Source organism: Rattus norvegicus, chromosome 16, assembly GCF_036323735.1.
Source record: "Rattus norvegicus strain BN/NHsdMcwi chromosome 16, GRCr8, whole genome shotgun sequence".
Lineage (NCBI taxonomy): Eukaryota > Metazoa > Chordata > Mammalia > Rodentia > Muridae > Rattus > Rattus norvegicus.
In genome coordinates, this window is record NC_086034.1 from 760,614 (window position 1) to 785,096 (window position 24,483).

The 24,483-nt window shown below is 49.7% G+C and overlaps 2 long non-coding RNA genes across 4 annotated transcripts; one reads left to right on the top strand and one right to left on the bottom strand.

Moving 5' to 3' along the window:
* Window positions 1-294: 294 nt before the first annotated feature.
* LOC102552347 (uncharacterized) lies at window positions 295-8,014 on the top strand. Of its 3 annotated transcripts, none has more exons than XR_010058524.1 (3): window positions 295-739; window positions 2,889-3,028; window positions 7,450-8,014. It is a non-coding gene; the product is annotated as an uncharacterized LOC102552347 (long non-coding RNA). The 3 variants fall into 3 exon arrangements; XR_596345.4 differs by lacking the exon at window positions 295-739 and adding an exon at window positions 5,673-5,739 and having other exon boundaries at window positions 1,407-3,028; XR_005494834.2 differs by lacking the exon at window positions 295-739 and having other exon boundaries at window positions 1,407-3,028.
* On the bottom strand, window positions 984-3,682 carry LOC134482435 (uncharacterized). The gene is made up of 2 exons (XR_010058525.1): window positions 3,551-3,682; window positions 984-1,413 (listed from the first exon to the last, which is right to left on the bottom strand). It is a non-coding gene; the product is annotated as an uncharacterized LOC134482435 (long non-coding RNA).
* Window positions 8,015-24,483: the final 16,469 nt, after the last annotated feature.

Genomic DNA, 24,483 nt, shown 5'->3' on the forward strand with positions numbered 1-24,483 from the left:
CTCCACTTTTACAAGCATCACTGCTCTGGCTTATGGACCATAACACTGAGTATCTGGTCTTTTCTGTCCCTTACAAGGGACACACCTGCCACTGGATTCATGCCATCCTGCTCTGGGGTGGACTTTCTCAAAGGCTATCACATGTCACAAAGATCCTTGCTTTACTGGTGCTCCATTATGAGATGTTTGTGAGACACCATTGCATGTGGGCGGGGCACAATTCAATTTTGCATACAGGCAGTGAGCAAACAGTTTGTCATCACCATGGTTCCCCTGGATTCTTCCTGGCCTGTAGGGGTTGCTAGTATGATCAACTTGGGGGGGGGTCATTTTCAGTGGTTCCCTAAGCCTGAAGGAAGGAAGAGCATGGGCTTAGGGGCAGGGATGGCTCTGGTGATTTCAGAGTCTCATCTCCTAAATCTGAGCTTCCCTGTAGTGCAGAGCTGAGGTTCACAGCAGAAGATGTGAGGGTGAGGAGAGAAAGCCCAAAGCCCCAGGATACCAGAGCACAGAACCCATCTCACCGAGCTTCACTCTCCTCTCTGGGAACTCAATTTTCAAGATGAGGTTTGAGCATCTACTGAGTTTTGCAGCAGGATGTGTTGTGAGGGATATGAAGTTTCTTGGCTTATGAAGGTTTTAGGGTCATGAGGAGTCAGAGCTGGTGAGATCATTGGGAGCCAAACACCTTAGGACCAAGGTAGACCGGGAAACCCTGCACACAGCCAGAAGGAAGCAGGTAGTACTGAGCTATGATATAAGGATATTTAAGAGTTAGATAGGACAGGGAGACATGGTGTGTGCGTGTGTGTTGTGTGTGTGTGTGTGTGTGTGTGTGTGTGGTGAGCCAAGGTGAGCCTGGAAAATGTTTGATGCAATAAGAAAGTGAATTTTGATTTCCAGTCTGGGGAAGCAGCGTGGGGCTATTATGGGAGTTCCAGAAAATAAATAAATAAAACTTTGCAGAGACATGGAAAGCAACCTTGGGTGCAAAGAAGTCAGAATTTTATTCTGCTCCCTCCGGCGGCTGTGGGAGGCTGTTCAGCCAACTGCAGAATGAACAAATTTGTAGTGCAGAATGATCACTCAGGCGGCTAGAGGGCACAAGCCGGGAGCGGGAGCCGAGCAGAAACCTATTGCCTCACCCTTGAGAGATGATCAGGGCTGAGGTGCGATGGAGGGGAAGGAATGGATGCACGAGGCTTTGGAGGGCGGGCGGCACGCACGGGGCACGGTGACCTCACACAAGCCCGCTTGGCAGGCCTGTCTCTAGGTCACAGAGAAAATGGACGTGGTACACTTTGGAAAGCGTGGAACACCTCGCCCTGGCAGGGGCTAGTTTGAACTGGATCCTGAAATGCATGCAGCCTCTCTCATCTCCTCCCGGGAGTCTCTCCTCCCTGCTTTCCTTGCCTGTAAGCAAAAGAGAGAGGGGAGGTGAAAAACAGACACATTAAGTGCCAACGCTTACGTTAATACAGCATTAAGGTTGAAAATGTAATCTCCTAGGAGTCAGGAAATTCCGAACAAGGGGTTTCCATAGCAACTCAGCCACACTGCTCCTCTGTCCATTTGGGCCCTGTTTTCCTTGTTAAATATGATCCCGTCGTATATTATATTTTAACCAGCTAAATGTGCTACCCACAGCACACAGAACTCTAGCGATGGCTCACGAAGCTGCCAGAAATGAGTGTGTGTGAGTGCATGTGTGGCAAGGAGCAGGTGCCTGTAGAGTGAGCCTGACATAACACAGCCACATCCTGGTATCTAATAAATGAGTCGTAATTGCATTAAGAACAGCTCCCTGATACATCAGTAAACAAGGGCTCTGCAACCTTTGTGCTCAGAAAGGGTGGATCAGAGTGCCCACTCTGGGTGGGTGGTAGGCACAGTAGGACTCCTCCCAGACCCCAAGAGGAAACACCAGTCTCCAGCCTGAATGCTCAGGAGCCTTCTTAGATGGCGCTGTCAGGATGTGGGTCAGAATTACCTGGTCCACTGACTCTTCATGAGCGCCAGCCAATCAGAGATGATCTGTCACTGTTCATTAACATCCCCCGGGTTCGCCCACACAGCAAACACACGCAGAGGAAATGTGACCCCCCTCCGCCCCCACCAAACACACACAGCACAGTGGACAAAAGCTTTCTATGTGGCTGCAGGGATGTTAGGAAGGGAGCTGGGAAAAATGAACCGGAGGTGGGGCAGTGGGATGACTAAGTAACAGAATGTGTGAAACAGCTGCCCCATAATGCAGTGGAAAAAGGCTGGAATTTTTGACTCAGACTGCTGGGGCTCAGTTATCTCCCAGACATGTGGTCTTCAGCAAGCCCCTTAATTTCTCTTCATCTTAGTTTCTCATCTGCAAAATTGGGATAAAATTACCATTAACCTCACACAGGCTTGTTGAGGGATTAAATGGGATAATTGATGCACAAGCTTGCTGGAAACATCTAAATCCCGAATACACATGTCAGGCTGCCAGGGAGCTCTAGAAAGCCATGCTGCCTTCTGGATTCATACACTGGGATCTAGAAATTTTGAGCCTGATTCTGAGATTTTTCCAGTGTGTTCCAGATGTATTATAGGGTCTAGAACAAGGGTAGCCAAACACTTTCTGGGGAGATTCAAAGAGTATTATGTTGAGCTCTGGAGGCCACATTGTAACTTCTCTGCTCTAGGCTGTACATAAATAACTGAATGAAAGAGAGTTTCAATAAAGCTTTATTTTCAAAACCAGGAAGTAGACGGAGCTTCTGATCCATGGGCTTCAGTGTTCTGGTCCCTGGTCTACAATTTTCTATGTAGGGAAGTATGTGGTAATTGTGAATATAGCTCTTCTGCTGAGAATTCAACTCTTTCTCCTACCTCCACCCATCCCCACACAGACATAGCCTCTTTTTCTAGCCAACTTCACCTCCTAAAAGCACTGAGCATGACCTGCAAGGAGTAGCTGCATTAGCTTCCCGACCCTTGCCTGCCTCTGTCATCCACTGGAAGACTCTACAACAACCAGCTCTGCTACCCAGTGAGTAATCCTTAACGGTGCAACAATGTGAACAGTGTGTGTGTGCGTGTGTGCGTGTGTGTGCGTGTGTGCGTGTGTGTGTGTGTGTGTGTGTGTGTGTGTGTTCTTCCAACTCATTTGAGGCTTCTAAAACAGTCTGGAACATGATCACCTCACCCCATCTGTGCCCACTTCCTGGCATGGAGTCATTCAGCTTCCTCTACAGGTGTAAGGGTAAACCTGGACAGCATGTGCAGGTGCATGGAGCAGGTGGGCAGGAGGGTCTAGCTCTGGTGAGATAGTGTACAGCTTCTCTCCCTCTGAGGGAAAAGCCCTGTGTCTCCATGAGCAAGCATTCATGTTAGTGACACAGAACAGCCTCTGCATGCTGCCCTCTGGGAGCCTCAGCCTCCTCCAGCTTAAGATTCTAGAAGCTTCCAGCAGTGTGGCAGACTTTCAGCTTTCATACTGGCAAGCTTTCCTCTTCCTCCTCCTCCCCATCCTGGGCTGAACAGTTGGGCAGAACCAAGTTGTGTAACTCACCTCTGAGTCACGCTTCCCCAGCATGGTGTCTGTTGTGTATCCTACGGAACAGAGCTTCCTTGCGTCATGAGACCCAAGCAGGTGACCTCTCCAGGAATCAGGGCCAGTTGGTGGCTCTTATCCCAGAACGTCAACTAAGACGATACTACTTCTAGTTACATTAATAGAAGAATATATGTGAGGGTGTGTTCAAGCATGCGTGGTGAGGCTCCCAGGGTAGCCACAGCTTTCTGCATACAAGTGTAGGGGCAGACTGTGTGTGTATCTCTGTGTGGTTTCCTGTGTGCACACATGTGGTGAAGTTCTGCAGACATGTGCATTATAAACACACGACTTCACATTGAGGTGTACACATGTAGCTGGCTCTATGCCTATACCTAGGTGACCTCATACATGGTCTTGTGGGAGGGTGCTCCATATATGGGTCTAAGCATGCATTCCTGTGCATGTTGATGGTTGCCTGTTCCTATATATGCTGTGTACATGCCTGGGAATGTCTGCTGCTCTGCAAATAATTCTCTCTGGCTCTGTGTGTGTCTTTAATGGACATCTGTACTTTTTCTGGGGAACATGGTGGCTTCCATTCTCCAGCCTCAGGTGAATATTTCATCCCCTTGCATTGTGGTGACATTATCTAGTGTTCCTATGAAGAGCCAAGGCCAGGGATGACAAACTTCAGCTGGCGGCAGAGCTCAGGTCCTAATGACAGAGCCTTGAAAGGCAAGCCACCCCACAGTGTCCTGGGGGCAGACTCCCCACACTGGTGCTTAGTGTCATTAGGAGCTGATAAGTCAGTCCCTTCTCCACTTCCTCCAAGAGTGTTCCCCAAGTTTAAGGCCTGCACGGGAGTGGCATGGACGGAGCTCATGGTTTCTCTCTACTTCCTGGGGAAGCAGGGTCCTTCTGAGAGCAGAAGGTCACTATATAACCCAGGGCAACAAGGCAATCCTGGCTTCTCTTCAGGTAATGGGTATGTGAGCAAGGCAGCCATGTTGAGAAGCAGCAAGGACACAAAGCTAAGAGGCAGTGAGTGTAGCCATCTTCCAGAATCTTCTAACAGTGCAATGGGTGTGGCACCCCCAGCTGCCTTTCCCAGATGAAGAACCTGAGTTTCTAAGAAGGCCTCACCCCAACCCACCCTGCCAAATGTGTGACAGAGGTTTATCCAGCTCTGGGCTTGGGGGTCCCATCTCAGATGCCTTCACTGATTTCCTATGGGTCTTTGATTCCTTGAGGATGATGAGCAGCCCAGCTTACACTGGAGAACCCTACAGGGAGCTGCCACTATTAAAGATGTCTGGCTTTGTATCCCCTGTACACTTCTCAGGAGTGACTGAGTGCTGGGTACAATAGAACCTCTTGGACATCTCAAACCGTCCCCAGTAGTCTCCACACCATCCTCTGCAAGAAAAAGTGTGGGCTTACTCCAGGAAACAGGCGGGCATGAGTCAGGTAAACGGATTTAAAAGGAACTCCCACACACCCCTGCTGTGTAACCCCTGCGTGGGTTACTTAGTCTCTCTGGGCCTGTTTCATCCCATGGTGATTCAGACCTCTTCTATGAATGCTCCATGCTTTCAAGATGACTACTTTAGGAAGCTCATGGTGACTAGAGGCCATGTGACCAGATAGTTCCACAGTACAGGGAGAGAGATTTGTGTCTGTCTATGCCTACTGCCTCTAACCCCATGCGGTCTCCTGGTAAGTGATAATGTTTCTGGGTCATTCTCAGTGTGGTAACGTTAAGGACTCGCTCAGCCAGGCGGTGGTGGAGCACAGCACATCTTTTATCCCAACATTTGGTAGGCAGAGGCAGGCAGATCTCTGAGCTTGAGGCTAGCTTGGTCTATAGAGAGAGTTCCAGAAGAGCCAGGACTACACAGAAAACACACATGCACACACACACACACACACACACACACACACACACACAACACACACACACGGGGGTCAGGGGGACTCACTCTAGCTTGTAGGCCTATGGCAATTTGACCAGAAAAGACACAAATTCAAGCTTCAGGGTTAGGATGTGTAGACAGTATGCAAAATAAACAGTAAACTGTTTCTCAGACACCCCACAGCCCTGTTTTTCACTGGTTTCCATGCTTGACCCAAATACCAGGAGCCACAGGTGAAAAGAACCAAGTGCCTTGAAACAGGATGGTCTGTCAGCCTTAAGGAAACAGCAGGTTAGTTGTGTCACCACCACGTGGCACTCATCCAGCTGCCTGGCCTGCAGGGAGGCTGCCCCTGCACCCAGCCCTGGTCCCCTCATTTCCCAGCTCTCCTGCAGCTCTCGTTACAGCTCCTGGTTTAAGCTCGTCCCTTCCTAACCTACTCTCTGAGTGATGGCCCAAGAGGGTCTTCTCTCTGCTTACCCCTTGCTTACTGGTCCACAACTCCACGGTGCTCAGTAGTACTTTGAGGTGGAGGTGACTGGCCACTCTCCCTCTCTACTCCCTGGAGTGCAACCCTCCCAGCTCTGCTCTGCAACAACAAGATGCAGGTGGGGCTGGTGGCCTCCAGAGTCTAGCTCATCAGTGATCCATACTCTGACCAGCTGCACTTGAGAACCCATGGTGCCCCAGTCTATCTCCTCTCGCTCCTCCAAGCCCCAAGACTTGTCTTCCTCTCTCAGCCTGGGTGGCATGGCGGGGATGGGGGGAGTCAGTGAGCCTTATTCCCTCATTCCAGCCATCCCCACTCCTCCTCCTGCTGGCCTCCCATGCCAACCCTGGCACGGGCATCAGGCGCCGTGGAGGGTAGACTGCTAGCTGTAGGATAAAAACCTTCATTCATGACAGTCTCAAACCCCTGGCTCTGGAGAAACAGAGATTTGCTCTGGGTCTGAGCTGTCGCCGGGGGAGGAAAACCGATCCGCAGAGCGGCGCTGCTTAATGCGCCTCTGTTCTGCTCACCTGGCAGGCCAGCACAGCAGCCTGCTTGCGCCTCTGAAATCCTAGCTGGCCTCTGGCTGGGAGCTTTGGGGACTGTAGGGGAGACACTGGGTAGAGTGTGCCAGCCATGCACACCCAGCCAACTCTACACCCAGTCAGGGCCAAGCGCCAAGAGGAAGGTCAGTGACAGCAGCCACTCCCACAACCGTGTGAGGACCTCAGTCTCGCTCAGTTCTCCTTGGGGGCTAAGTATACACTGCAGAGCTATACATAAGGATGGTGGAGCATAGGTCCTGAGAGCCGAGCACTGTTTCTTGATTCTTTTCCAGTGTGACAGACTTCCTCATAAAAGTCATGAAGTTGTATGCTAATGAGATTCACATCCCCAAACCTCTCAGTTGGTCCCATAGAGATCATTCCCATACATTTCTTTTTTTTTTTTCCGGAGCTGGGGACCGAACCCAGGGCCTTGAGCTTGCTAGGCAAGTGCTCTACCACTGAGCTAAATCCCCAACCCCATTCCCATACATTTCTAACATCTCCCTCCACCATGGGAAAAACCTAGTCCAAATAAGAGCGTCAGGCACACCCCCAGGCAGTGTGGCATGGAGTATGGCTGACAGAGAGTGGATCATATTCCACATATACTTGATTTAAAAACACTTATGACTGTTTGCAGAATGTGTTTTACTGATGAGAGCTATCGAGCTCAGAGAAGCCCCACTCAGGTCCTTTCTTCTTCCACAATGAAGGATCATCTAGCTGGGTATGCAGCAAGCCTGCAGTTTCCAGCCTCCCTTTCAGCTAAATATTGTGTTCTCTAAGCATTGACACTAAAATGCTAACCAAGATGTATGGACTCTACTAATTGCCACTTGCAAGCATGTCTAACCCATAGCCATTGAGCGACATGCAGCCAAGCTAACTATGAATACAGCCCCAAAGAAAATGACAGGCATCCTTAAACGTTTTTGAGAGGTTCATTGTTGTTTCGTTTTGCAGTTTTGAAGGGAGCAAAATCAACAATGCATGGTGGGTAGCAAAGTCATTCTGCAGTGTCAAAAGGGCTGGACATCCCGACATGTGCTCTGTACCCTCAGCAGATGTTCCTGGAGGCCAAGATCTGTCTTTCCAACTCCTGAGCAGCAGCTGCCGTCACTCTTCAAGGTCACTCGTTTGGCCAGCACCTCATCATTTGCTTTGTCTGTCCCAACAACACTTTGTCCATACTTCTGTGATGCAGGCAACCTGTATCACTGAGGCCATCTGTATCCCAACAGATGCAAGTTAAAGCCAAAAAGGCACCATGTGCCTTAGGATCTGGGTGCCTTTCATGTCTCCAAGCATGGGGCCTGTGGTGTGGACAAGGAACAGTTTGGGGAAATGAGACCCAGAGCAGTGTCCTCCATAACTCTCCCTCAGGTGACCTGACACTCGGCACCCTGTTGCCTCATGAGGACCCCCAACTCCACACTTACACCAGCATCTCCTGTAAGCCTAATCCAAGAACAACCCAGATGAGAGATGCAAACTAGCTGCTCAATAAAATGCCAGTTGAACAAATGAATGTACCCATCTCTTAAGTGACTTTTTCAGCTCCCTAAGCATCTGGGCTCTCTTATTGAGCTGTCTCTCAACACACAAGCCACAAGAGGCTGATGCCCAGCCTAGTAGATAGGTAAAAATCCTCAGTTACACGAGGAAATGGGGTACCAGATCTCTGACCACCCTGTGAACAGGTCTCTGTAACCTTTCCTTTCGCTGGGTGATGTAAGCAGCCCTGAGGAGCTTGTGTGGGCAGGTCAGGAGAGGTGAGAAGCAGGGTAATCCAGGGCTGCTGGCAGCCAGAGAGTCCTTTGCAAAAAGACAGTCTTGTTTTGCCTGAGCTTTTTCCTCATGACTTCATTCTGCGACAGGCTCTGCTTGGATCATATTTTTTTGATGGGCCCCAGCCCCAGCTGCATGGAGAAAAATGACCTCGGAGCCCATCCCAGGGTGGCCATGCCAGGACAAGCAGGGTCTGTTCACTGCCCCGGGGCTGAGCGCCTTGCTTACCACCCACCGCCCTGCAAAGAGGCTAATGCAGGCAAACCGTACCGCAGTTGGAAGAAGTTGCACAGGCCTGTGGGCTCCCCATCTCTCTGACTTCTGTTTTCTCAACAACAAATGTCCAGCACAGTTCACAAGGTCAGCAAGGGTCCAGTGAGCACAGCCCAGGCTTCACTCACACTGCCTGCGACTTCTCCCACATTCACCGTCCCAGAAGCCCACTTCCGCCTACCTGGACAGGCACCTGAACTACACTGCACCCTATCTGGGTCCCCACAGACAGGAAGTGAAGAAGAGAGACGCCCCTGCGTTGAGGACTGCACAAAGGAATGTGTGTTGACGGCACTATGGGCGCTCAGAGGAGGGACCAATGAATCCTGCAGGCAATATTACTACCTCAGTCTTCATGAGCTGCAGTTTGCCGAGCAAGACCTGAGGACTGGATATACTGCAAGCAAGGAGAAAGAGACACACTGATTGTCCATCATCATGTGTCCAATGCAAGAGGTGGGGCATAGAGAACAGAGGGACAAATAGGACAGCATGCATTTCCTACATCAGTAGAATTCCAATGTGGTCCTGGGAGGTCACGTGACACAGGCACCTGAATCAACCGCTCTGTCTCCCTATGTGGACTATCTTTTCGCTCATTGGTTGGTTTACTTTGGTCTGTTGCCACGTGGTCAAATGATGGCAGCTTCAGCTTCCAACATCTCGTTCACCTGCTGCCAGGGCAAGAAAAGCTACCATTCGCTGAGACTCTTTCCTCTTCTGTCCTACAGCCCCCAGAGAAGAGACATGGATTCAGATCTCAGACTGGTCACTTCCAGGGACAAGAGAGTTTAAGAAAAGTCTCCATCAGATGGGATGAGATTTCCCTAGTTGTTTTACACTGAGGCTGGAGGTCAGTCACCTGATACCGCAGACCTCTGACCGATACCCAATCCCGGGATTTCGGTCAGATGGCAGGAAGTTGGAAACCAGGCATGGTTACTGCATTGGCAATGGTCAGACCTGGCACAGACACCTACGGGGCATGCAAGTGTGTGCTGAGGGATGGTGTGCTGAGAGCAAGACACAAGTGGCTCAAGCAGAATTGAAATAGAAATGTCAAGCCTCGGGAACCAGACAGGAGCAATCATCTCATAAACTCTAGATTGGGACCCAGACAGGAGCAGTCATCTAGACCTGAGGCTGATATGAATCTTTGAACCACACTTCATCACATAGGGAGAATTCCATGCTAGGCAAAAGGGGCATGTGATTTTCACTGTTCCAACTGGGACTTGTTCATCTCAATGTCCCTACCTTTCACAATGCCATGACTACCAGGAGCTTGAATAAAGGAATGAATGAGTGAATAAAGGAATGAAGCCCTATCTCCCACGGTCAGTTCCCTGCTATGCATCATGGGAATGATGTCAACACTTCCTCTTTGCAAAGCTACTAAGAAGATCAAGTGAGTTGATGGCTAGTATTTAATCAACACGAAGGCTTTCTCGGGCAGCTAGAAAGAAATGATTCAGTGCTGGTCACCCTGAACCTTCAGGAGGCCACACACAGGTCCTTGTTTGCTAATGGCTTGCAGCACCTACTCCCCATGCAGGCTGGAGGAGCCAAGACAGCTCTGTGGTCCTAGATTTCCAAAGAGGCCACTAGGAAACACCTGTAACTGCCCGGTAGGTCCTGCCAGAGATGTCCACAGAGGGGCAGTGAGCATGAATAGTTGTCTGTATCTGCTAGTGCAATCAGGGCAGAATATTAAGCACTTTACGACAGGACATATATCTCCAGCAGAATGAACTGCCTCTTGTAAAGCAGGCCTTGTCCAAGCAAACGTCAAATCAGCCCACGTCTCAGACCCAGTCCATCGACCCATCACTGCAAAACTCCCATTTCATGGTCACCAAAATAATCCTTGTGACTTCCCATTGTCACCAGGCCCATCAGCCACACATGTGCCATTTACTCTCCATTCCATGGAAATTCTAAGTAGCTAGCTGGGCTACTTTCAAGTGGGCTGGGGTATAGAGGGAGAAGTGAAAGCTTAGCAGCCCAAAATCAAACGTGAGATTCATCACACAGGGGACAGGATCTGTAGGGCTAGCTGCTATCCATTGAGGAAGACGGGGCTTCCTGGGGACATGAGCTGCTGCAGTAGATTGAAACTATGAGACTTGTCTGTGTCAGGGCCAGTGTCTGGTGGTCCTAGCATCCTCATGGTAACATACAATGGTGTTTTGCTAACTTAGACACCAAGACACCTCTCTAACAGGCTGATGGTGCCTGTAAGAAAAATCCAGCTGAACAGCTCTTTAAATTGATGTTGAGAGACAGGTTGTTTCACTGACTTTACGCGGTAACACGGGTTTGCTGCCCCTAACGGCAGAGTTGTAGTCATTTCACTTGAAGTGTGAAAAGGATTCAAGATACTTTGCAGCCCTCCTAAAACATACTTCTAGGTAACCTACAGCTTCCAGGCACATGATTAAAGAGCCCTGTCTGTCTAAGTGTGTGTTGTCCCTGAACTTCCCCCTAGAGTCTAAAAAGAATCTCATACAGCTCTCACAGGAGGGGAGAAAGGAGGTCCCCAAAGCCCTTCACACCCATTATCTCACTCTCTTATCACGAGTCCCTTGTGGGAAAAAAATCAATTTCAACCCATTTTCTAGATATAGAAACTGAGGCCCAACAGACTTTACTGTAGCATGTGTGAACTGGTCCCACTGTTGCTAAATACTTGGCACACAATGACCTCTGACCGTAGCCAATAGATTGCTGTCCTTCCCCAAGGAACTTCTGGTCTACCTAGGAACAAGACAGATATTGGGATAGCCACCAGTATCATAAAGAATCAATGTAACCTTCATAAAGGAAGGGAGAGGATACTTGTCTGAAAAAGGAACCATTACTGCAGTCAAGGGACAGGTGTCCCAGAGAGACAGAGAAGACAGTACAGAGCTGTAGCATACCCTGTTTTTGAAAGGTGGCTTTCAAAAATGCACACAGGGACAGGAGCAAGTGTCAAGATTTCTAAGGACCCCACATTGAGCCAAAACTCCTGTCCTGGATATGCATCTGAACTCAGGGATTCTAGTCTGTGTCCAGCCCTCTAGAGTCATTCAAGAGCCCTGCCAGTCCAGCTTGCACAGCATTCCCACACTACCACAAGCAGTCCCCCCTCTGCCTGACCCCACCTGCCTGCCAGAACCACTCCACATCCATGTGCAGAGCCCTGAGCCACCTCCTATCCCTAAGTGTGACCCTTGCAAACTACTTATACCCTTCTGGTCACCCTCTCTCCACAGCCAAGTCACCAGGCAGCATTCCTAGGAGGCTAGGGAGGGATCCAAGGATGAGGGCTGGATAGGAGCCTGAGGGCTGTGTGGCTTTCATGAGCTGTACATCTGGAAAGGAAGACAGGAATGTTTGTGTCTGAATTTAGCTAATATCCCAGGAATTTCTCCTGGCGTTACAGAGGGCTCCTAGGGGGACTGCAAAGTTGTGATGTCTGGGTTCTGGGGCAGGCGGGCTCAACTCAAAGCCTCTTTGTCTTCTCACTCCTCTTCTGCATGAGCCTGGCCATGTGTCTGTCTGTCTGTCTGTCTGTCTGTCTGTCTGTCTGTCTGACTGTCTGTCTGTCTGAGTACTGGAGTGTGTGAGGAACTGTGGGGGAACATGTCTGCATGTCCATGACTGTGTACTTGTATGTTTTATGTGGGTGTCAGTATGGAGTGTGTGTGTGTGTGTGTGTGTGTGTGTGTGTGCACATGTGCATCTGAGCATCTGTCTGGCTCTGTCATGTGGCTCTGTCATCGTCATCTCTCCAAGTGTCTGAGGGTCAGTCTGCCCAGGCACCTGTCCCTGCATGGCCCTGGACATTGCCTATTTAACTCTACCATGCCTGGGACTGCTCGAGTCTCTGGAGTTTCATTTTCATCTTCTCTTCTCCCCCGCCCCCATAGGATAGAGGCTGCCCTCCTTGTCAGGAAGGAATCCAGTGAGCATGAACTGGAGATGACTGAAGAAAGAAAGAAAGAAAGAAAGAAAGAAAGAAAGAAAGAAAGAAAGAAAGGAAGGAAGGAAGGAAGGAAGGAAGGAAGGAAAAGGAAGGAAGGAAGGAAGGAAGGAAGGAAGGAAGGAAGGAAGGAAGCAGGCAGAACGTGGTGAGACTTGGTGAGAACAGTGTTGGGAAGCAGGAGCCTCTGGGTGCCTGTGTGTGCATACCTATATGCTCCGGTGCCCTTGTGCACACTAATCCATGGGCATTTCTTACAAGCAACTACATGTAACTGAGCATGTGTGCCTCTGTGTATATCTTCGGTTTGTATATGCATGCTCACACGGGTGTGATCCATGTGTGACTATCTATGCATCTGTCAGTCAAGGTGAATGTGTAAGCACATGTGTTCTCTACATGGCCATTTTTATGTGTCTGTCTGGACGTCTGTGTACAGGAGTGTGGTTGGTGCATGGCTACCCAAGCACTTGTCTGCAGCTATGTGTTTGTGCATGTGGGTATTGTGTATACATGGGTATCTGAATCTATTCACATGTGTACATGAGCACATGGGCATGGTCTATGCATGGCCATCCGTGCATCTGTATAGTCCTAACAGGCGAATCTCACATTTACCTTGTCACAGAGAACTAGTATCCTGAAACCACAAGTAGGTTCTCTCTAGGACCCCAGGCAGGAGTGACAGCCTGGACTCCTGTCTGCTCCCTTCACTGGCTTGCTTGCAAAGCACTGTAAAGTTTACAGAATCATCCTCTCTACCTTCAGCTGAGCCCTACAGCATCAGTCCAGGCATCGTCCCCTCCCCCAGACCCCCCACTCTGCCATGGCCATCACTTTCTAGTATCCCACATCCCATGACCACATCCCATTCTTAAAGGAAGCTCATAATAACTGTTTAGTGACCATGTAGAGTCCCCTCTCACCAACCTCATAAAGTCAAACCTAGGTCCCTGTGCCAGGAGGTCCTGCAGGGTATTCCAGGAAGGCACCCGGCTCTGTCCCCTCTATGCTGTCCCCCTGTACTTGCATGGTCTAGCATTTCTGGGCTAGGGCAATTTCTTGAAACCTTCCTAAGACAGGAGTAATTCAACTCTGGTTTCCCAGAACACCAGGCTTGCCCTCTGAGAGTCTGTGCTTCTGAGTGAGGATGGAGCTCCAGCATCCACTGGGTTCTATAAGGAAGCTACAAAATTTAGTTTCCCACAGTTCCCAATAGCCACCCTTTTTCTGTTTCTCTTGTATCACCATTCCTGCCCCCAATACAGACATTCACATGCACTTACACACACTCATATACCCTCATATATACAGATACATTCACATACTCACCCACGAACACACATGTACATATATGCACACGTGCACTCACACACATACTCACACAGGTGCATGTACATACACTCATACACTCACATACACATATGCACACACACGTTCACATATTCACTCATGAACAGACACCTACACAAATGCACACATGTACACACACACACACACACACACACACACACACACACACACTACTCTAACAGCTACCTCCAACTCTACAAGGGACTAAGTACTCAGCCTCCTTCCCAAAAGGTTCCCTTCCTCATGAGCCATCTTTCTCTCCTTTGTTCCCTGGCACTCTGGGGCTCTCTGGACCCATTGAAAGGTTTATCACAGGCCACACACACTGAAAACATCTCAAACACAAGGACACTCTGTTTAGAATTGTTTATTCGTTGTGCCGTCTATGAATTTTCTTGAGTTAGTGAAACAAATTAACAAGAATGCCTTGGCTTAACCCAAAAGTTACTCTCTACTAGTTCAAGAAATTCAAATCAGGGCACTGAAGTCTTGTGCAGGCTGTGCTCCAAGGACCCTTCAGAGGATCTGGGGAAGACTCTGGCTGGCTCACTTCTTCAGGCTTCTAGTGGCTGTGGCATTCCAGGGCATTTCAGAAGTCAACACATTCTCCCTTCACCTCCTGTTCATGGGGCTCTCCCTGACTTTGTATCACAAAACTCCTGCTCCTTATAAGGACCCCCGTCATTGGCGTCAGGGCCCACCCTGCATGCAGAATGATGTCATCTCAAGACCTGCATCTGCAGAGTTCCAGGAAGGAAAGCCCTCAAATACTCAGGTGTCTAGAGTTCCAGGGACTTAGTTCTACTGCAGCATTTTCTCACAGCTCTGGACATGCCGTGATGCTCTAAAGTGGCTGGCAGGCCTAGGCTGCCGTTGCCGCTGACAAGAATCAGGACAGGGTGTTGTCTGTGGGAGGGATGGAGCTTACCTTTTCCTTCTCGCCGTACTGCGGGGTCTCTGGGTAGGCTGAGCTCTTGCAGGAACAGTAGCATGGCCTCCTGCCTGTGTGGGCTTTGTGGGAGCTGAGGGTGAGAAACTGTGAGGGGGATAAAAACACATGCAGTGCACATCCAAGGCTGCCTTTTTGCCACCTAAAACCTTGATGCTTCAGAGAGTGGGAGGGCATGATCAAACCCAGGGCCCTGTGAGTGTCAAGCAAGTACTATGACACTGAGCCCTTGGATTTTTTTTTCTAGCAAGGTCTTACTGTGCATCCCAGGCTAGACTGGTCTAATGATTTCCCCATACTCCACCTCCACAGTGCTAGGATCACAGGCACGTAGCAGACTGTGGTGAAATGAAACTTACCTCAGAAAGTAAGACACAAATAGGTACTGAAGCCAAGCGGGCATTTCGCCAGCCATGGCTGCAACCTTTCCATGATTGCTGCAGAAGGTGGCATTGCTGGGATAGTTCTGGTCCAGGATTCTGTGGCCATCTACACATCTTTGTACTAACCCACATGCGTGGGGGGGTCTTAAATAAGACCCTCCTGTTTTCTGGATATCACTGGTGAGGCAACACTATAAATTCAGTCTTAAGGTTGCTATGAGGCCCAGTTGGCCTGTGAGCTGGGGCACCCAAAGCCTACGAAGGCCAAGATCATTTATGGTAAAGAGAATAGAAGTAGCAAGAGCAGGTTAGGAACACTAGCCAGCCCCATTTGCTCCACCGGAAAGCTCTAACCCACGGAGTCAGGAAGGCAAGCAAGAAGGCTGGCAGGTGACATTGCTGTGCCAGGCATTGTGCCATTTCATGCCCTACGTCATAGCATTTAACCATGGCATGGGTCCTATGGGGCACAGGGGCTGTGAGAACCATTCTTCTTAGAAGAGGGAAGGGGAGGACAGACCCTGACTGCGGTCCTGTTGCCAGGAAGCCCTTGGGTGTCTACAGAAATCTCCCCAGTGCATTCTGCAGTGAGGGCAGTAAGAGCAGGACTGGACACTTACATCCTGGAGCTGGGGAGAGGACTGGGAGGCTAAACAAACAAGCAGGCGCTGATTTCCCTGGAGAAGGCTGGACCACCTTCCCTTCTTTCACAGGCTCCCAAGCCAAAACAGCTGCATTTTATCATTGCTCAGAAATCCATAAAAGGGATGGAAAATGTTGGTGCTTGTGGGGAGTGTGGATGCACACTTAAATTTAACTGTGACTCCCATTGCCTGTGATGGAGCCTACAGATAACGCCACCGAGCTTGGGGCTGCTTCAGCCCAGGCATGGGGAGAAGTACTGTGTCCAAGGTCCACTCTGACCATGGTGTCTATCCCTCCTTCTCCCTACCAGATGTAGTTCTCTCTGTGTGTCTCTGACTCTCTCTCTCTCTCTCTCTCTCTCTCTCTCTCTCTCTCTCTCTCTCTCTCTCTCTCTGTCTCTCTCTGTCTTAGTCTTTCTGTCTCTCTTTGTGTGTGTGTGTTGGGGGGGGGGGCGTGCAAACGCCTGCAACCTCACATGAGCTAGTTAGATTCCCTACTTATGTCTGAAAGAAGCCTTTCTCCCCTGGCAATGGCCTTGCCATCAGTTCATGCTCACTGTCTTTGGCTGGGACAACCTGGCTGAGCTTGAAGGTCAGGCTTTGGGCTCAAGAGCTGACTTTTTATAGATCTGTCTGTTCACAGTGTTGAGTGTGCAAGCAACTGAAGGGCCCACGAAGGAGCTGCTGCTGCTGCTGCTGTTGCTACTGCTGCTGCTGCTGCTCTTCCTCCTCCTCCTCTTCCTCCTCCTCCCCCTCCCCTCACCCCTCCTCCTCCTCCTCTACCCAAGAGAACATGAGGCAAGGGACAGAGGTGTGGGTCTTCAATAGACTCTGGAAGGATACATGTTTAACAGATCTTATTCTCGGTCACTGGCTTCTTGAGTCTGAATGTATCTGCCACAGGCCAATCAAGGCTCAGAAGTTAACTGAGGTTATACCAGGAAAGGGGGTGACAGGGAGTGACACCCACCCTCTATCCTCTATTTCAAGACCCTGAAATTCAAATGTTCCAGGGACTGAAAGAAAACAGGAACCAACCAGGCAGCCTATGCTTAGCTCCTACCCACTGTCGCCCATGATGCTACAAACCCAGCATCCATAGTGCATATGATTCTAAGAGAAGCCAAATGTACAGGTCTTTTTGCACACTCCCAAGTCTGAACACTGACAGTGACCCAAAGCTAACCATGAGAATTCTACTAGCCACACCAAACTTGTTAGCAAGTTGAGGACTTTGATGTATTGTTGGGACCCTGTTTTCTGCCCTGACTGGGCGTATCAGGAGAGCCAGCCCTCTGAGGTCAGTCAGATCACACTGGTAGAGAACGCCAGCCATAGCATCTGGTAGAGTTAGGAGCCAAAACCAGCTCTGTCCATTCTTAACCATCACCTTCTCCAGCCTCTGCCTCCTTACATGTAAGCTTAGAGAATGGTTGCATGTAACTCAGACTTCTGTGAGCAGAAAATAGCAAGTTTAAGAAAGTTCCTGCAGCCCAGCCTACCCAGGCCAGGATAGCTCCCACCTCTCCACGTTTTGAACTTTCACAGACAATGCCCTCAACCTAGAGATCTTAAGTGCTTCTTCCCAAGTTTCCTTCGGTACCAAGGCCTCCTTGAGCTGGCCCAGTCTCCTGCATGCCCTTTCAGATGTCTAGTTTTACTGTGCCCAAGTTCCAGCCCTTCCTAGAAATGCCCATATGCCACCTCCAGTGAAGCTTGGACTTGACCTGCTAGGGACAGTAAGAGAATGAAGAGTGGGCACACATATGGAAAAACTGTGGTCAGGTAGATGGTGTGCATTCTGATGGAGTGACCCCAACTACAGCAGCCCAGAGTCCCGGCGTGTTTGTGAAGCATGAGAAGAATTACATGGGATTACAATATGCAGGTCTCGGTAGGAGGTGTCTGAAGTGAGCATTCTCAGGTTAGAAACATCCAAGAGGAGAAAGCTGCACTTGTTGAGTTTTGCACACACTGCCGGCGTTCAGATTCAGGACCTTCCTGGTGGCAAGGTTTTGCCAGTTTCCCATGGCTGGCTCACGCCAAACAATACACATTAGCTCAGGACTTAACTCAATCCCTACAATCATCCCTGTAGCAGCATCCTCTCAGTAGATGGTAGAGAGGACAGATGCCTCAGCCACATGGGAACAGATACCTAGAGCAACCTGACCTAAGAATGTCTTAGAGAAATGTCTGCGCTGAACAAGAGGAAATGTCGATTAGTTATGTCTGCTGAGGGCTCCATGGGGAGGCATGGGAGCTCCTGTGCAATGTGCCTACTGATGACCATCCCTTATTCAGAAGATACAGCATCTGAGCAGGTGTGTGTGTGTGTGTGTGTGTGTGTGTGTGTGTGTGTGTGTGTGTGCCAGGGATCAGCCTCTGATGCTATTCTTCAGGAGCCACCAATCTTACCTTTTGAGACACTGTCTCTCCGTGGGGCCTTAGGCTTGCCAATTATGCTAGCCTGGCTGGCCAGCAAGCCTCAGAGACCCTTTTGTCTCTGCCTTTCCGGAGCTGGGATTACAATATGCACACCACACCTGGCTTTCAGTGTTGGTGCAAAGGATTAAATGCAGGTACTCATGCTTGTGCATCAAGAGAACAAACCAGCTCTTCAGCCCTGGGGGCAGTTCTTCGTAATATGGGCTTCTGAGTCACATTGTAAGATCAATATATGACCTGGGGGAAGGGGCAAAGGACTGAGAAAATCAGAGACACCAGCAAGCAACAAAAGTAAGACCAGAGTTCTTATCCCCTGTCCCCACTTCTTCCCCTGTGACCCCATTTCTCCCGACCCTGAGAATCACCTAGGTCTGGGGACAGTCATATCCCTGGATATGTGATAGATCCAAGGCAGAATTTGGACAGCATGGGCTACATTTGAGAGAGGACGTGGGCCTTCTTCATGCTGCACCAACCCATGTGACCCTGGAAAGTCCCTCATCCTGTCCATCCTCCTAATAGTAACGCACAACACATCGTGTCGCTCATGAATCCAAAGGCCACACAGAGAAGCGACATGGACAACTGCCTTCCTAAGAGGCCTGCTCACTGCGAACTCTTGCAGGAGAGCCTCAGACTGACTGCTACCTCCACTATGAGCTGAGGCACAGTGCATACTGGTGACGTACAGCAGCTTGGGGACTGAGACCTCACCCCACCCCAGTCCTCCCACTGTGGGTCCTTTGAATCCTAGAGGCATTAGGCCATAGGAGTGTGCAGAACCCAGGACCAGGTTGTTTTGCCCCCGCAGTTCAGTGTCAGAGCCCTATGCCACCTGCCTGATGACTCATCCTCTAGTTCTACCCTGAAAGCTTTCCCTGGTGACACCTGCCCTGCTGTGTCAGCTGGCAGGAGAGAGCTGGATGAGATAAGGTCTGGTCGGGGATACGGCTGTGGAAGAAAAGGCTCTTTGCATGCATGCCCAAGCTTTGCCTTGTTTATTCATTCTTACTCGAAACTCTTCAATTTAGCCATGAGCAAGGGGTGGGGGTGGGGGGATGGTGATATACTCACATTTTTTTCTACAGCTTGGCTTCCCACACATAGGCCCCAAGTTGATGATTCCAGAGTTTCCCCTGCAAAGAAGGACATTCCAGTCAAAGACTCTTGTGGCCCAAGAATGCCTTGGGCCAGGGAAACACAATCTGCCACCCAAGCTCACAACTGCATGGGGGGTCCTAGCTAGACAGCAAAAGAAACACCAGGTAGCATTAATTTAGCACCAACTGTTTTCCCAGTAGAGATTTCATTGCACTTAAGTTCCTTTATCCTTAAAACAATCACATGGGGTCCCAATCCCTCTTGCCTAGAAAGCTTATAAACACTAGGCATGGATCTGGTTTCATTGTCTGGGTAGGCTAGGCAAAGGTCTTTTTCAAAATGCCCCAGGGCATTTGAGTGTGTGGCTAAGGCTGAGAAGAGGGCCCTGCTCAGCCAGTCTTGACCTTCCAAGGCTATATGAATGAATTCCTTTGGATATTGTTAAAATACAGATTGCAGTTCAGCAGGGCTCTCAGATCACAGGCCAAAGCCACTGTGCCGTGGACCACACTTTGAAGAGTGTGAGTGTATCTGGCTGTAAATCCCAAGGTTGTATAGACTGGATCCCAGGTTCCTCTAACTTGGCTAAAATCAAGGGGCTGCAGAACAAACACTTGTCAAGGTGTAAAGTAATGAAAAAGGTTTGCAGGCAGGGGTTATGTGGCTCTTGTTTAAGCTGGGTCAGGGAATTACTGAGGCCCCTTTTCTTGTGACACTCGTCAGAAGGGAGGCAGGAGCAACATTTGTGATTCCCAGGAGTTACTTTGGAGATTAAACAAGAGCAAACACAAATTGGTTTGGGATGACTTAAAAAGCACCACTTGGGAGGCAGAGGCAGAGAGCACCTCTGTGAGTTCCAGGCCAGCCTGGTTTACAGAATGAATTCCGGAATAGTTTTTTTTTAAAAAAAAAACTATATTACTTACTTGTTAAGTATGATTTCACTTAAAATTTTCTTTAACGAGTAACAGCATGTAAGTATAAGTGAATGATAATAATGTCCGAAGTATGTTTTGATACTCTAGTCAGAAGTAAGGGAGGAAAGAAAAATACAGAAGACACAAAAAGGAGGGGAGGAGGAGGATAAAGAAAAGGAAGAAGATGGGCAGGAAGCCAGAAGGAATGGATTCAAACAGTAAGAGGCAGGAATTAGATCCGTGAGTAAAGCGATTGCCACTTGAGCCTAAAGACTTGAGCAGGGCTCTCTGGAACTTGGCAGAGGCAGAGGCAGAGGATCTTTGGGATTTGCTGCCAGCCTGTCCTGATGAATTGGTGAGATCCAGGTTCAATGAGAGACTCAACGTCTCTCAAAATGTAACTTGAAAAGTGGTTGAAGAAAACACCCAACACCAAACATCAGCCACCTCTTGTATGTATACACACATAACGCGTGCACACAACACACCGTAAACATCACCCGAAATGCAGTGATAGGGACAAGAGACCATTTAGTCTTTTTATATATACTCGAATATTCTCACAATTAAAGGTTAATGATCAAAAGAAACATTTTTGCTGTATATTAACACAGGTAACTTGGCTTGGCTCCCGGTTGATGATACCTGTAAATTACATCCTCCAATCTTGAGTGACATAACCGAGCACTGTCCTCCTGTTAGGAAGAACAAGACATAAAAGGAGATCTTCCTGATGCTCAGCTCCTGCTGCAACCGACACCACTCCACCACTAGCAAATCCGTGCTAGTGAGCTTGGGTAGCAATTAGCAATAGTGGGTGGGTGTGGAGAGCATATGAACTACTACCGCATGTGTGTACTAAGTCCAGCACTTTTCATGAACTGAGTTCTCATGACACCCTAGGACTAGATATGCAACTCAAAATCAGATAAGCAATGAAGACTCAGAAATGAGGGGCTTTGCCCACGGTACATAATGGCTACTGGGCATCCACGTATTCCCGAGTCACCTCCCACATATCCCCTTTCCATCAAGAAGGCTCAGACTGCAACCCGGATTGGGTTTGGCATCTTGGTCTGCTCTAGGCTCTGAGGACAAAGCTTGTTCCACTCATTGGTTCCATAGACTCAAAAGCAGCAAACTGCTAGCCGCTGTAGCCTACCTGCCTGCTGTCTCTAGTTCCAGGGCCAAGTCACAGGGAAGGGACAAGGCCTCTCTCATTCCATTCTCCCTCTATAACCAGTGTAGAACGACTTCTATCCTGGCACTGGGCTTTTATAAGCACAAGCCTCTTAGCCCCCTGGGATACACACCAGGACCTACTCCAGTCATCACCGTGAATGGCAGCATTCTCTACCCATAATCCAATGCGCCTCCTCTGCACAACCCTCTCCAGACCTGTAAACACTGAAGCCACACATGCAGCAGGGCCATAGCAGCCAATAAACGTTAGCCCCTGGTTTCTCTTAAAGAAGCATAACAGGGAGGGACACTATGCCAGGTCCTCTAGCTGAGTGGCGTTGGGACTTTCTAGCCAGCCCTCCATGATGGTGCTCTCTCATCCCAGCTCCAACAGGAAAAACGAGAAGGGCATCTGCAGTAAGTGTGCTCCCTAAGGTTTGTTTTCCTCACTATATTAGAGCTAACATTCCTCACCCCAGGGCTGGCAGGATGGGAGCCGTGAAGGAGATGGAAGTAATTTTCTCAAGTTGGTTCACAGGCTCGTGAGGGCTACTAGGGAAGCAGGTAGGTACTGGCTCTCCACGTCCCAGACCCCAGGGAAGCCTAGGCAGACAGTCAGGTCAGAAATAAAAACAAACCAAGGGCAGATGCTCATGAAGCTAGCTGCTAGGAAGGACACAGAGGCCATGGTGTTAGACGCGGCCTCCACCTGGTCTTAATGACTGAAGCATTTATCCAGGCAGGACCGGGTCGGAGTCAGGCCTACACTCTCGCTCTCCACAGAGGCACCCTTGACTGTTCTTGCGTGTGGATGAAGCATGGCATGAGGAGTCCAGCATGCAGCCCTTCCTCCTTGCTGCGGTGGGTTCAGCTTTTCTGGAATCAGGTTATCACGTGACCACAGACTCACCATACAGAGGTCTTTTGGGATTGCTGGTCTTTCTAGAACACCTCACTCTGTCTGTGTCCCTCGAAGCCTGCTTCCTGGCTAGCCCTGCTCCATACACCCCTGCCCTGAGGAAGCATGCAATTAGGTGGAATTTCAGGCCTTTATGGCTCTGTGCCTATTGGCTGCTCAAAGCACTGAGAAAGACATTGGTAGTTACCTCTGGCCAGACAACCAGAAGGAGGGCCAAAGGCTTTCTGCCCTAGGAGGCATCTAGGTTCTAGGAGGAGATGAGATCTATTGGGTTTCCAGGATCAGAGCTGTATGACTATGTCAGTGCCCAGGGCAGGGAAGCCAGAGAGCTCATTCTGTTACAAGTTGGCTCAAAGGCAACTTGGGGAAGTCAGAGGTCATGAGGAAACCTGGACCTGGACCACCCATCCAGACTTAAAGTCCACTAAGGAACAGAGCCCAGTGACACCAGTCCCCCTTACACTTTTTTCTTTGAACTCCAGACTCACACCAAGAGGGAGCCAGCTAAGTCACGAGGACAGGAAAATACCCAAGGTCACTCAGCTAATTGGGGTCAGTCCAGTTCAGAAAAGGAGGCCCTGAGCCTTGCTTTGGTTGTGTGACTTTTATTATCCCTGCAGGGGCAACCAGGGGGAATAAAAACCAGGGTGTTCGATAGTGTTCAGTGTCAATGATTAACTTGTGTCCTTCTGACCTTGGTTACCTGGCAGCCACAGTGTTAGCTGCCTAGTTGGCATCTGAGCCAGGGGTGATCTGAGAAACAAGTAGATCGGTCTACCTTCTCTGGCCTCTGAGATCCTGTGCCATGGACCTTCCAGGCTTCAAAGCTTGAGAGGCGGTTCATGGAATCCAAAGCAGGAAGTGAAGAAGTAGCCAAAGGTCACACCGAAGTCAGGTTGTGTGCACAGCTGCCCCCAGACAACTGAGCAAATGATGTGTTCTTTGGGGGGAAGGTGACATCCAGCTGTCAAGCAGCAGCAGCAGCTGCAGCGGTGGCTCAGGGTTGGCTCCACCCAGCCAGGGTGGCAGCCTCCCCCATCCCTAGGGCAGGGCGAGTGGAAATTGAAGGGAGGATATGTGCCAACAGAATAAGTCCTTCTTTGTGCAACAAGCATCCATCACTGCTTCTCATGGCTAAAAGAGATTACCTCCCTTCTTTCTGTCCATGGGAAATCTAAAACCCTGTTTTGTTTCATCCCCTTTTGTCTGCCTTTCTCAGTTGTCCCTAGGTCTGGGTCTATGGGCACAGAGCATCTACTCTAAGTACCCAGCACTCAGCACCCAGCACCCAGCACCCAGCACCAAGTACTAGCCTTAGCACTAGTCTGGCACCTAGGAGAGCTCAGGCAGAGTCTGAGGAAGATAACAGATAACTGCACCCTAACCTTGGAAAGTGCCATCAGAGTACTGAAGAGGGCTGGTTACCTAAGCTCTACCCTTCAAGAATTGTCCCCAAGTAACCCTAGTGTTCCTGGGTGCCACTGCATTTGCCAGAACTACCCAATGATGATGATAGCCTTACAGCTCAGGAGCCCTTTCAGGTTATGGGAAGGCATGAGACCTGTGGGCAGAGCCCAGGCCCTGAAGATCTGAGTGTGAGCTCCAAAGCTGGCACTAAGGCTGAGCAGCAAAGCTGGCCCTGAGGCTGAACAGCATGGTAGAATGCTGTATGTCCCATTGTATGCAGGCATAGTCACCACCTTCAGAGCCACCATAGAAATTGTGACAAACGGCAATGACCTCTGAACCAGAGTGAATGGCAGGCAGTGTCAGCCCTAGTGTATGTCCTCCCAGTACTCTGTTAGTGGGTGCTGGCACAGCTTCCTCGTGGATGAGAAAAACAAGCCATCTCAACAGTTAGAACCTCCTTGTGTCCACATAGCTGGGATCTCCTGGATAACTCATCACCACTGCCCTCCCAGGCACAAAACACAGCTCCCTTGAGGCCTCAGGTCAGGAAACAAGCAGCTCTGGGCCAGAAAGCCAGGTAGACACACGATGGGATGCTTAGAGAGGGCTAGACAGCACATGCTCATCCTCCCAGGTGATGAGGTATCCATGTACTTATTGTCC